We start from the raw sequence: 11921 nt of genomic DNA, 5'->3' as shown, positions 1-11921 counted from the left end.
CATTCACCTGCTTTCAATGTGGGAAGGGATTCAGTCAGTTATCCAACCTGCAGATACACCAGCGAATCCACACTGGGGAGAGACCATTCACCTGCTCTCACTGTGGGAAGGTCTTCTCTTGGCTTTTCAAACTGCAGACACACCAGCAAATCCACACTGGAGAGAAACCGTTCACCTGCTCTCAATGTGGGAAGATATTCAGTGATTCATCCTCCCTGCAGAAACACTGGCGAGTTCACACAGAGTAGGGGTCGTTCACCTGCTCTCAACGTGGGAATGGAATTGCTTACTCATTCCATCTGCTGAGACACCAGCGAGTTCACAAGTGATTCCAGGGTTTGGATTCTGCTGTTATTGTTTCTGCTCTCACTTATGTCCAGGACTGCATTTTGTTCATTCTCTCAGTTGGTCAACGGGGAGAGTCAGAGGGTTTCTTTCTGCTGGACTGGCCGGACTCACGGCTTTGCCTCCAGTGGGCTGATGATCTTTGAGCCTGGGAGAGCACATTTCTTGTCTTCAAATTTCACAAGGATCACAAGAGTGAAGCACGTTTGTCAGTTCAAAGATATTTCATTCGTAATTCTGTTTGGAACCCCACTGAAGTATGTGACATTGCCATGGAGATGGGCTGTGGTACTTATATGGTTCTTTTGTTTAATTTATCGGGATGTTTCTCACAGAAGAAAACTAATATATGAGATCCTGTATCTGAGATGGATTGGGAAACTGCATCAAAAGGTATAATAGGAGACAGGTAATAGCTAATATTTCAGGGATTATTATATGTTGATGAGAGGGTCAGTTAGCTCAGTTGGCTGGATGGCTTGTTTGTGGTGTGGAGTGGTACCAACAGTGCAGGTTCAACTCCCGTACTGGCTGAGGTTACACACAAATGCCCCACCTTCTCAACCTTGTCCCTCATTTGATGTGTGGTGACCCTCAGGTTAAACCACCACCGGTCAGCTCTCTCTCAAAGCGGAGATCAGTCTGTGGTCCTCTGGGACTTTGACCACTTTCATTTCACATATATATAACAAATATAGATTCCTTTAAGGAACAAAAATCCAATGGGAAAAGTGAAGCAACTATGGCTTACAAGAAAAGTTAAAGATTCAATTAGATCCGTGGAAGAGACTCAAAGTGGCCAAAATATTCATAAGGCCAAGGATTGGGAACTTGTTTTAGAATTCAACAAAGAAGGACCAAGAAACTGATAAAGAAAGAGAAAATTGAATATGAGTGCAAACGAGCGAAACATAAAAACTGATTGAAAAAGCTCCTATCGGTATGTGAAAAGGAAAAGATTCACAAAGACAAATGTGGGTCCATTCCAGGCGGACACAGGAGAGTTTATAATAGGAAATAGGAAAATGGCAGAGAAACCAAACAATGTGTCTGTGGAGATAGTGGATACACTGGTGGTCATCTTTCCAAATTCTATAGATTCTGGAATGGTTGCTGCAGATTGGAAGATGGAAAATGTAACCCCACTGTTTAAGGGGAGAGAGAGAAAATGGGAACCACAGACCTGTTAGCCTTAAACTGTTTTCCCTCAGTAGGAGGGAAAATGCTACTATCTATTATAAAGGATACTCTTGGACACCCAGATTCCTCTGAATCTCAGAGCTCTGCAATTTCTCACCATTTAGATAATAAATCTTTTATTCTCTCAGCCAAATTTGACAATTTCACATTTTCCCGCACTATATTCCATTTACCATATCTTTTCCCACTCACTTTTCTGCATCACTTTGTATCTCCTTACCACCTCTTCACGACTTACTCTCCTGCCTATCTTTGTATCATTGGAACATAGGAGCAGGAGCTGGCCATTCAGCCCATCGAGCCTGCTCGACCATTCAATCCAATCAGGGCTGAACATCCACTTCAAGGCCTTTTCCCCCACACTATCCCCATATCCCTTTGTGATATTGGTATTTAGAAATCTATCAATCTCTGCTTTAAAAACACTCAATGACTGAACTTCCACAGCCCTCTGGGGTAGAGAATTTCAAAGATTCACAACCCTCTGAGTGAACCCGAACAGGTGCGGAGTGTGGCAGTGAGGAGATTTTCACAGTAACTTCATTTCAGTGTTAATGTAGGCCTACTTGTGACAGTAATAATGAACTTTTAAAAAATAAATATCTCCCCTGAGACTGGACCTAAGTGGATTCCCCTTTATTTGGAAATTGTGTCTCCTGGTTCTCGACTCCCCAGGGAAAACATCTCATCTGCACCTCCCCTGTCTATCCCTTTAAATATTTTGTAAGTTTCAATGAGATCACCTTTCATTCTTTGAAACACCAGAGAATGCAGACTCGGCAAGCCCAGGCAAGTCGTGGGGATTACAGATAGTGTGACATGGACCCAAGATCCCAGTTGAGGCCGTCCTCGTGTGTGCGGAACTTGGCTATCAGTTTCTGCTCGGAGATTCTGCATTATCGTGTGTCTTGAAGGCCGCCTTGGAGAACGCTTACCCGAAGATCAGAGGCTGAATGCCTGTGAGTGTTCCCCGACAGGAAGAGTACACTCCTGCCTGGTGATTGTCGAGCGGTGTCTTTTCATCCATTGTTGTAGCGTCTGCATGGTCTCAAAATCTCACTAACTGTCCTGGCTTGAGACAATTCACACCTCTTTAACCTGTGCTTAACCCTCTCTCCACTCGCATTGTCTGCACCTGTAAAGACTTGATTACCTGTTAAGACTCACATTCCAACCATTATCTTGTAATTGAGTTTGTGTCTGTATATGCCCTGTTTGTGAACCCAATTCTTCACTCACCTGAGGAAGGGGCTGCGCTCTGAAAGCTTGTGCTACCAAATAAACCTGTTGGACTTTAACCTGGTATTGTGAGACTTAATGATGCCGAGGAAATACGGCATGTCTGCCATGACTCTCACCAACTTTTACAGATGCACCATAGAAAGCATTCAAGTCTGAGATCACGTACCAACCGACTCAAGAACACCTTGTCTGCTGCCATCAGACTCTTGAATGGACCTATCTTGCATTAAGCTGATCTTTCTCTTCACCCTAGCTATGACTTTAACACTATTTACTGCACATTCTCCTTTCCTTCTCCCTGATGTACTCTATGAACAGTATGTTTTTTGTCTGTATGTTGTGAAAGAAACAATACTTTTCACAGTATCCCAATACAGGTGATAATAATAAATCAAATCAAAGACGTTACCACTGAGTCACCTTCTTCCCTAATTGGAGGAGGGCAGGGAGCTCGGAGGTTGTGGGGCTGGTGGAGGTTCCAGAGACTGTCTATCATGGAGAAAGTGGCTGCCTCCATGGAGCTTCAAGCACGGCTCTGACTTGCCTCCAAGCAGGTCATGACCATAAACTGTAAACTTCCAGCCCTTGTCCATTGTTACATCCCGAGGACCAGCTCCCCCTCTCTCTGGCTTTGTGCTGATTGTCGATCCGGCTGGGAGCCACTGGGTGGATGAGTGGGTGAAGGAATGTTCAGTGAACACGAAGGGGGTTGTGTCTGTTTCCCCATTTTTGTTCTGTTCACTTTTCCAATATTTATTTATTTTCATTTTTAACCGAAAGATATTCAAGTTGTAACACTGAGATCCAGAGGAGTTTAAATCTGTTAAAATCAATCCCATCCTGTACACAGGAGGACTGGACTGGCCCCAACTTTTTATGGTATCAATAAACACAGATCTTACAAGATGTTTATCGGGGGAATTGTTTTTCTGTGAGACCAGGGACAGTCAAACTCTGTCCCAAAGTTCAGATTAGAGCCTTGAGCCTGGGCTATGGGGCCACACACATGGAGCACCGTTCCCAGATGTCCTTTCCCAGTTGTCCTTCACCCATGATTTAAATCACTCCACCATTGGTGGCCGTGCCTTCAGCTGCCTGGACCCTAAGCTCTGGAATTTCCTCCCTCAACCTCTCCACCTTTCCACTTCACTTTCCTCCCTAAAGACTCTCCTTATAACCAATCTCTTTGGATCATCTGACGCAATATGTCCTTTTGTTCCTGTGTAACTGCTTAGGATATTTTATGTGAAAAGCACTACATTAATATAAGTTGTTGTTGTAGTTCAGTGAAATCTGATCACTTACTGAGTGAGTGAGTTTGTATAAATGTAGCTCAGATGGACACAGTTTGTTAGAACAGACCTGGGGAGAAGGAAGCTCTGACCTAACCACTGGACCTTTTGTTCCAACTTGCTTTTACACCCTGAAGCTAAATGTTTTCCAGTCACACTGGCTGTCTACAGAATAAATCTGAAATTTTAAACACCCCCCCCCCCCCTCCTTAAATAAGAAAAAAAAACAATATAAATACATTGATATCAACTGCATGGCTATCATTGCAACATTTTTTTATTCATTTGTGGGATATGGTCGTCGTTGGCTGGTCAGCATTTATTGCCCATCCCTAGTTGCCCTTGGTGGGCATTTAAGAAACAACCACATTGCTGTGGCTTTGGTGTCACATGTAGGCCAGACCAGGTAAGGACGGCAGATTTCCTTCCCTAAAGGACATTAGTGAACATACATGCAGATATAGGAATTAGGAGGAGTCAGCTACTTGGCCCCTTGAGTCTGGCCTACCATTCAATAAGATAATGTCTGATCTGATTGTAACCTCAACTCCATATACCCACCCACCCCGATAAATTTTCACCCCCTTATTTATTGTTACGATCCTTGACCAGACCCCGGGATGTGAGGGGAGATCCAGTTAGGGACAATAAACACTTTGATTGAAATAATGGTTGCGATTCAAGACACTTGACAAGTGGCACGGTGGCACAGTGGTCAGCACTGCTGCCTCAGCACCAGGGGCCCCAAGTTCGATTCCCGGCTTGGGTGACTGTCTGTGTGGAGTTTGCGCATTCTCCCTGTGTCTGTGTGGGTTTCCCCCGGGTGCTCCGGTTTTGTCCCACAGCCCAAAGGTGTGCTGGTTAGGTGGATTGGACATGCTAAATTGCCCCTTAGTGTCAGGGGGACTAGCTAGGGTAAATGCATGGGTTATGGGGATAGAGCCTGGGTGAGATTGTGGTCGGTGCAGACTCGATGGGCTGAATGGCCTCCTCTAGGGATTCTATGAGTCTAACAAGTGAATAAAGGCACAAGATTCCACAGATTCTGGAGCAGGACTGGAGGGGGCACTCCGCTCCCTCTCGGTCCTCCAGCCCGCCCCTCATTCACTCTAGTTGGTTGGAGGACCAGCCGCTCCCGCTTGGTCCTCCAGCTGCTCCCTCTCGGCTCTCCAGCCAACCAGCGAATCCTCTCTCTTCATTGTTGTGGAATCATAACCTGGAGCAAAGGCCCAACTGAGAAAAGGTGATTATTTCTGGATATTTAAAATCAGTAATAAAGTCATTAAAGTTGATTTGTTGTTGTGAGCTGCATAATTTGTTGGGATGAGAGTGAAGGAATGGACCAACAGCCTGAGTCACCAGTTTAAGGACAGGAGGAGAGAGAATCAGACTGAATCTGGAGCAATGAGCAGAGAGGGACAGGAGTGTGTGGGACACAGTTACAGATCTGGGGAAGTATATATGGGGGAACTATAAGTATACAAAGAGGAAGAGAATAGCTAAAGTAAATGTTGGTCCTTTAGAGGACAATACTGATGATGGGGAACACAGAGATGGCAGAGACACAAACCAATATTTTGCCTCTGTCTTCATGGTAGAGAATCATGAAGATTTTCCAAAAACTATCGTTAATGTAGAGGAACTTGGTACAATAACCATCACTAGGGAGACAGTGTTGAATAAACTAAAAGGATTAAAGGCAGATAAGTCTCTGGGGCCTGATGGCCTGCACCCTCGGGTATTAAAGGAGGTGGCAGCAGAGATAGTGGATGCATTAGTTGTGATATTTTAAAATTCCTTGGTTTCTGGTAAGGTCTCGGTGGATTGGAAACACGCTAATGTGATGCCTTTATTCAAAAAGGGAGAGGGAAAAAAGTAGGAAAGCAAAGGCCAGTTCGCTTGACCTCTGTAGTGAGGAAGTTGCTGGAATCAATCGTTAAGGAGGAGATGAATGAGCATTTGGAACGTCAAAGCTCAATCCATTGTCAGCATGGTTTTATTCAGGGTAAGTCATGTTTGACAAACTTGCTTGAATTCTTTGAGGATATAACCAGCAAGGTGGATAGTGGGGAACCTGTGGATGTGGTATATATAGACTTCCAGAAGTCGTTTGACAAGGTGCCACATAAAAGACCGATCCAGAAGTTGAGATCGCAGGGGATTGGGGGTATTGCACTAGATTGGATTGAGGATTGGCTCACTGACAGAAAGCAGAGGGTCGGGATAAATGGGTCCTTCTCTGGCTGGCAAAATGTAACTAATGGGGTGCTGCAGGGGTCAGTCTTCAGACCTCAACTCGACAATCGATATAAATGATCTGCAACCAGGGACAGAGTGTAACACAGCAAAATTTGCGGATGACACTAAAATAGGTGGGAAAGCAGTCAGTGAAGAGGATATAAAGATTCCACAGATGGATATAGATAGGTTAGGAGAATGGGCAAAAGTTTGGCAGATGGAGTTTAGTGTGGATAGGTGTGAGGTTATCCACTGACAGAAAAAAATGGAAAGGCTAATTATCTAAATGGAAAGCAGATTCAAAATGTGTCCAGGCAGAGGGATCTGGGTGTCTATGTTCATGAATCACAGAAAGTCGGTCTGCAGGTGCAGCATGTCATAAAAAAGGCAAATGGGATGTTGGTATTTATTGTAAAGAATCTGGAGTATAAACAGGTGGGGAGGTGGATTTGAGACCAGGGAGAGATCAGCCATGATCTGATTGAATGGCGGAGCAGCTCGAAGAGCTGAGTTTACCAACTTCTGCTCCTAATTCCTCTGTTCCCTTGAAAGCTTCCACAGAAACTAGAATTGTCTGCTCTGAATTTCTGTCCTCTATTTACACTGATAACTTCTGTAAACTCCTTTTACAGGGGGTGAGAGTGAGAGGAGTTCCAGACAGAAAAGTCAGAACAAACATCATGTCAAAATCTGAGAGTCACTCGATTCATCAGGAGCTGAATATCATTGGTCTTTGAATGTGGAAGGAAAAATGTTTATCTGTTCTGTCTGTGGGAAAAGATTTCATAAATCAATGGGATTGGAAAATCACCGAGACACACACACACCCGAGTGAGAGTGTTCCAGTGAACTGACTGTGGAAAGAGCTTTAAACAGTTACACAGCCTGAAAAAACATCACATTGTTCACAGAGGGGAGAAGCTGTACACGTGTTGTGTGTGTGGACGAGGCTTCAACTGATCATCAACCTGGAGTGACATGATGACACCGACACCACGGAGAAACCGTGGAAATGTGGCGACTGTGGGAAAGCATTCACTTGCCCATCCAAACTGGAAATAGATTGACACACCCACACTGGGGAGAGACCCTTCAACTGCTCCATGTGTGGGAAGGATTTCACTCAGTCATCCAACTTAGCATTACATCAGCGTGTTCACACTGGGGAGAGGCCGTTCAGCTGCTCCGAGTGTGGGAAGGGATTCATTGATTCATCTCAGCTGCTGAAACACCAGTGAGTTCACCAGGGATTGGATTCTGCTGTTATTGCTGCTGTTAATGACAACCAGGCCCTTTCATTCTGACAGCTGGAGTTTGTTTATACTCAGTAACTAGGCTGGAGTTTAATATTCTGGATCTAGAGCTGATTGCGTTCTCTGGGCTGCAGTGTCCCTTTAAGAACCTCTGTCTGCGACCTTTCCCCATAATTCAGCAACTCGCATCAGAAATTAATTTACGAACAGGATTCTGAACTTCTTACTTCAATCCCAAATTGATCTTCGGTACAAACTTTACAATTCAGTGTCTGAGAGGTTCCACTGATTAACATCTCCAATTAAAATGCTGATTAATCCTTGCTGACAATTCTTACTGATCTGCACATTACACACAGTCACACCTCCATTATCCACCAGAAAGAAGGGGAATGGAAATTGGTGGAGAATCGAGAGATCCCAAATGTTACCCCTCCCGTCTGGTACAGAATTCCCCTCAGCCCGGGAGTGGAGACAAGTTCAATCCAAGTAACGGACTGTAAGAAATTGTTATCTAATAACTTTATAAAATTTTCAGAATATTCTGGATTATAGAAGTAGCTCACTCTCTGTCTTATGAAGAAAGCTTCCATCGCAGCTCTGACGAAGGGTCATCCAGACTCAAAACATCGGCTCTATTTTTCTCCCTCCAGATGCTGTCAGACCAGCTGAAATTTTCCAGCATTTTCTGTTTTTGAAACACAGGACAGGCTTGTTATCTCTGCCAAGGACAATGTCGCGAGACCCTGAAACAAGAGATTTATAACCCTGATACAATCGGATCTCATGACCCGTACATAAACCAGCTGCCTGTGTGAAGTTTAAAACAGGCTCTTGAGAGCAAAGGGATTTTGAAGTGATCCGTACTGCCTTCAGCCCAATACCCACACTCTGGTTCACACCAGTAAACCATTCAGAGGAGACTGCAGCCACCAGCTACAGAGACCAGCACTCTCTCTGGGACTGGTAAACCATTTTTACCTGCCAGTTTGTGGGTTTTTCCTGTTTATTTGGCTTCTGCATCATATTCAAACTGTTGCTTCTCAATGAAATACTTCAAATCACTTCTGAGCTCAACACCCTTTTTGGGGAATCTGTGATTTGCGGAGCTAAATCTTACAAGTTCGGAGTGGGATCAGTCTTCGTTAAACATGAATGGAGAAGTTCCTAAGTGAAGCCAGGACTATACAATGGCACTGCCTCATTACAGGGAATGACTGATAGATAATCTGACAGAGAAAGTCTGACAGGCGTGGGCTGAGAGATATCCTGGGGATTGGAGAAGGTGGTGATGGGGATTACGAGTAAATCCTATATAATTGGATTTCTAAACCAGTTCAGAAAGGTGAAATTAAGTTGAAGAGGGTCCAGTATCCGTTAGAAAATATCCACAAGGTGGATGCAGATGAACAGGGAGCTGGAGAATATTTAAAGTCCGTGCATGAAGTTTTGTTTGAACCAGATGTATTGACAACATGTCAATAATTTAAAGTTGTGTGAGATGACCTGCACGGTGGGGAGGATGAATCAAAGTTGATCGTTATCACATTTACTGGAAAAGGTTTTATAGTTATTCTTAATGGCAGCTGAAGGGTTTGTGTTGCTGATTCTGATCATTCAAGTAGGTTTACTATGTTATCCATGGGATGTCATCAAAAAATGAGGAAAACAAGCTCATAGTTTAGAAATAGTGAGGTTAGTAAGAAATTAGTGAGAATTCAGTAAGATATTCCTTTTCAAAAATAGAAAATGGGAAAATCTCAATAAGTCTGACAGCATCTGTGGAGCGAGAATATAGCCAATGTTTTGAGGCAGGGAGTCAGTCAGACTCGAAACATTGGCTCTATTCTCTCTCCACAGATGCTGTCAGAAGTGTTGGAATTTTCCAGCATTTTCTGTTTCTGTTTCAGATTCCAGCGTCTGCAGTATTTTGCTTTTATTTCCTTCTCAAGGTGGGGAGATCTGTAAGGAATCACTGTGTGATAAAATATTTAGCAATGTATTGAATATTATAGGAATATCTCTTTCTTATCAGGAAAGCTTCCTGGGTCGACAAACATAGGACAGTGTCGGCCTATTATATCTGCCAAGGACATGTCACTGGCACAGAACCTGAAACAAGACAAACTTGATGGGGTTCAGGAGTTCTCAAAACCCACATGTAAACCAACTGTCTGAGTAAAGATTAAACAGGATGTCCGAGCAAGTGATGAGCCACAAAATGACTTAATGGACAATGGAAATAGCAGGGATTACCTTGAATATCTGCCCCTGACTGATGGACAATTGAGTGAGTGACAAAAAACTCACAGAAATTTGATTTATATAAAGGGCATTTGAGAGGGAAAAATCACAGACAGCAGAGAGCTTCTCAAAGTGATCCATCCATCCACATTTGTTCCTCTTCATTGGAAGTGTGAGTGAGGTTTGTAGATGTGGCCTAATGTACAAAACAATGAATGATGACACTTCAAACTGGAAAGTTCCACTCAACCCCCCGAACCAACAAATGGAGTGTTTGTTGCCATGGCAGCTGAGTGCATTCTGCGTTTCCATATCTCCATCCTGGATTTTTTGCTGATTATTTTAAAGTTGTGTTCTGCAGTTACCAACCATCCTGCCAATGGATACAGTTTCTTCCTGTGTCGATGAAAACTCCTCAGAAGTGTCCACATCTCTATTAAATCACTCCTTAACCTTCTCAGCTCTAAAGAGAACAATCCCAGCTTCTTCAGTCTCTCCACAGAACTGAAATCCCACATCCCTGATACTATTCTGGGAAATTTTCCCTGCACCCTCTCAAAGCGTTGACATCTTTCCCAAAGTGAAATTTAGAACTCAGAATTTAACACTATTTCAGCTGAGGATTAATCCTTGATTTATAAAGATTCACAATGACTGCCTTGCTTTCGTAATCCATGTCTCCATTAATAAACCGAGGACTCCATTAGTTTCATATTTAAACAGCTTGATCAACTTGTCCTGTCGCAGTCAAGCATTTGTGTACATCCACTCCCAGGTCACAGTGTTCCTGCATTCTGTTTAAAGTTGTCCCATTTAGTTTATTCTGCCTCTCCACATTCGTCCTTCCAGAATTCACCATTGAATATGAATCACTTTGGGATGTTCTGAAAGGTTCTAAATGAACACAAGAAATTTATTTCTCTTTCACAGCTGATTTAAGATTGTAGATTTTGCTTCAAAGATTAAATAGGGATTGATTTCAGAGTTAATTAATTGACTGATCAGGAACAATTTCAGCTGGGCGTCAGTGAATCGAGAGGAAAGATTCCAGACAGCGGATCTTCAAGATCCACAACAGGCCCAACAGTTCAATCAGCTCCAGTCTCAGCTCAAGGGCGCTCGACAACTCAACACACAGTCCACAGGGGAGTTCCCCTGCTGTATAGAATCGTAGAATCCCTACAGTGCAGAAGGAGGCCATTCAGCCTATTGAGTCTGCACCAACCACAATCCCACCCAGACCCTATCCCCGTAACCCCACTCTGCAAATCCCCTGACACTAAGGGTCAATTTAGCATGGCCAATCAACCTATGGACTGTGGGAGGAAACCGAGCACCCGGAGGAAACCCACATAGACACGGAGAGAATGTGCAAACTCCTCATAGACAGTGACCTGAGGCTGGAATTGAACCCAGGTCCCTGGCGCTGCTAACCACTGTGCCACCGTGCAGTGGGACCAACATTTGTGTTTTAACTAACATCACCATGGATTGATCAGTTGGACTGATTGCTGTTTGTGGAATCTTACTGTGTACAAACTGACTGCTGGGATCAACAACAACTTGTATTTATAGAACAGGTTTAATGTAATAAAACGTCCCAAGGTGCTTCAGAGGAATTTTGTAACAAAATACTGAGTCACACTGGGAGTCAGTGAATTGAGAGGAAAGATTCCAGACAGCGGTTCTTCGAGGTCCACTACAGGCCCACAGCTCAATCAGCTCCAATCTCAGCTCAGGAGAGCTCAACAACCCCACATACTGTCCAAAGCTTGATAGGAGTGGGAGATTTTAATGAGAATCTTTAATCAGGAGGGAGGGAATGGAGGGGCGGAGAGGTTTAGGGAGGGAATTTCAGAACTTCACACCAGGACACAGCTATGAATGGTGGAGTAATTAAAATCAGAGATGATCAAGTGGCCAGAATGAGAAGAGCACAGATATCTCAGAGGGTGTGTTATTGGAGATTAGAGATTGGGAAGGACAGGCCGTGGAGGGATTTGAAAACAAGGATGCAAATGTTAAAATCAATGCATTACCTGATGTGGACCCGATGTAGTTCAGTGAGCACAGGATGTGATGGTGAACAGCACACAGGCAGCAGAGT

The 11921-nt window shown here is 43.8% G+C and overlaps 1 protein-coding gene across 2 annotated transcripts in view; it reads right to left on the bottom strand.

Annotated features, from left to right (window-relative positions):
• LOC144480817 (uncharacterized) overlaps positions 1–11921 on the bottom strand; it is a 1107688-nt gene that overhangs the window by 479460 nt on the left and 616307 nt on the right. The window lies entirely within an intron of this gene.

Source organism: Mustelus asterias, chromosome 30 (assembly GCF_964213995.1).
Source record: "Mustelus asterias chromosome 30, sMusAst1.hap1.1, whole genome shotgun sequence".
Lineage (NCBI taxonomy): Eukaryota > Metazoa > Chordata > Chondrichthyes > Carcharhiniformes > Triakidae > Mustelus > Mustelus asterias.
This window is presented reverse-complemented; position numbering and strand designations above follow the sequence as displayed.